The sequence below is a fragment of the Stegodyphus dumicola genome, chromosome 11, assembly GCF_044657685.1.
Source record: "Stegodyphus dumicola isolate Sdum_Otavi_A_Nest chromosome 11, ASM4465768v1".
NCBI lineage: Eukaryota > Metazoa > Arthropoda > Arachnida > Araneae > Eresidae > Stegodyphus > Stegodyphus dumicola.
In genome coordinates, this window is record NC_140778.1 from 129,678,775 (window position 1) to 129,680,887 (window position 2,113).

Consider the following 2,113-nt stretch of genomic DNA (forward strand, 5'->3'; position numbering starts at 1 on the left):
AATTCTTCAGTCCCTTCGGTTTCGTGTTAATAATAATGAAAGTGAGAAAAACAATTTTAATCATAGATTTAAAATTATTTTTCTGTTTTTGATTTAAATACAAAATATTTCCACAAATTTCACACAGAAACTATTTTAGACACCAGCAAAGAATTGAGTGGGTGCAGCTCACCCATCTGCAATACTTACTCGGTAGATTTTAAAAATTATTTTCTGTTATTTATTTATTTTGAATGCGATAAAAACAGGCGACTAACTAATTTGGTTTATATGTATGTACATATATATTTTCAAATGTATATACAGGGGATATTGGACACATACAACACTATTGACACAATATGAGCTATATCCACACAATGATGGAACAAGGTGTGCAGCAGATGCAGGACATGGGCATGATTCACATGATATTTGATATACTCGAGGGATAGGACTGTAATGAGCAAATGAGTTTGTTCCACAAAGTTGCGTCTTTTACAAACACCCAACATTCGAATCCCAGTGAATGGGGTGGCTGCATGGGTGTTTTTGTTATTTTCCCCATGCCACTTTCCTTTAAAAAGCCGACAAGAAGGCATCCCTCCCCTTAGGCAGATTGCACTCGAGTGCTTTGCCGTAGCTGAATACGCTACACCACTACGTTACACACGGAAGTAAAAATGACACTTCCTGTGGTCGTTGCCTAATTATTCAAAATATTTTGATAATTGTTATCTGTTCTTAGAATTTCCATAGCATTGCACATATTATTATTTAACATTCTGTTATTTACCAGCAATTTTATAATCTGCAAGTTTTGGTTTTACAATTTTTGATTTTTTAAAATTAACACCTTCTTACACAATTTGCAAACGAGTTCAATAGCCAAACATTCCCTTTCATATTACATCTGAAGAACTGTTGTAGAATTATGCAACAAACATTTCGCTGTTCATTAAAATATAGGAACACTTTTCAATCAAATTTTGATTAGAATTTGATGTAGATTGAAAAGTTGTTTTCAACTCAGCTGCCTTTACACTCGCAGTTGTATTCACAATTGATTTTCACGCTGGACTTTTATCATTTGTCATATCCGCTAAATTTTAAGTGTCAGCAATTTTTTCTGCGGTAACAGCATCTACAAATGACCATCTGCCATGAATATTCTTCACACATGCACGAGTTTTATTTTAGAACCGCTGATGCTTTGGGTTTATGATACTACTTGCTAATAGTATGCATTATGATAGCATAAGTAAAAAAAAAAATTTACCAGTATAATCAAAATAGAACAAATTCACGACTAAAATATTATCAAGAGTCTTAGAAGACCCTTCGAAGAACATTTTTAGAAGGTAAACAAAGATAACTGACGAAAACTGATCAGCTCGAAAACCCACGCTTGAAAAATGTAAACAAACGCCGCCGAAAGCAGTTACAGTTACGACTAAGATCAAAGGTTTGCTCGCAGTTAAAAGTATTACTTCCGAGCATGAAAAAATTGTAACATAATGCTTTTAAATGTTTTCTACTATTTTAAAGGCATTTAAATGCCAGTATATATTCACTGTTATGAAACATAATTACAAAAGAGATGTTAAGTATAAAATATATAGACAGCAGTTGGAGTTTACCAAAAAGAATTTAAATAAAGGAATTTTAACAACGAGTATACTGTTGGAATATCACACCCGAAAATTTTCGCGATTACACTTCGTACAAGCAGCTGAGCGGTAAAATCGCTGAACACTGGTAGTTCGGTCCAACTTTCTAATCCCGGCGAGCGGGCTGGCTGCATGTGTGTTTTCGTGGTTTTCCGCATGCAGTATCTTCTGCATGCATACGTTAACAAAGCGGGCGCAGCAAATGTAAAATCGCTGTACAGTGGTAGTTGGGTCCAACTTTCGAATACCACGAAGGCATCCATCCCCTGAAGTAATGGGCTTCAGCCCGCTCAGCTGGCGGGCTTGCCCGCTAGTCTTCTATACTATTAAAATCTGTGTGCCTCTGTCTGTTTGTGTGTTTGTAACATCATCTCCTCGGGAACGGCTGGGTGTAGAGCTTAGCGGAAGGTACCGTTGGATTCAGAATGCCCGTGGCTCGCCGGATAGACCATCGGCATCTTCGT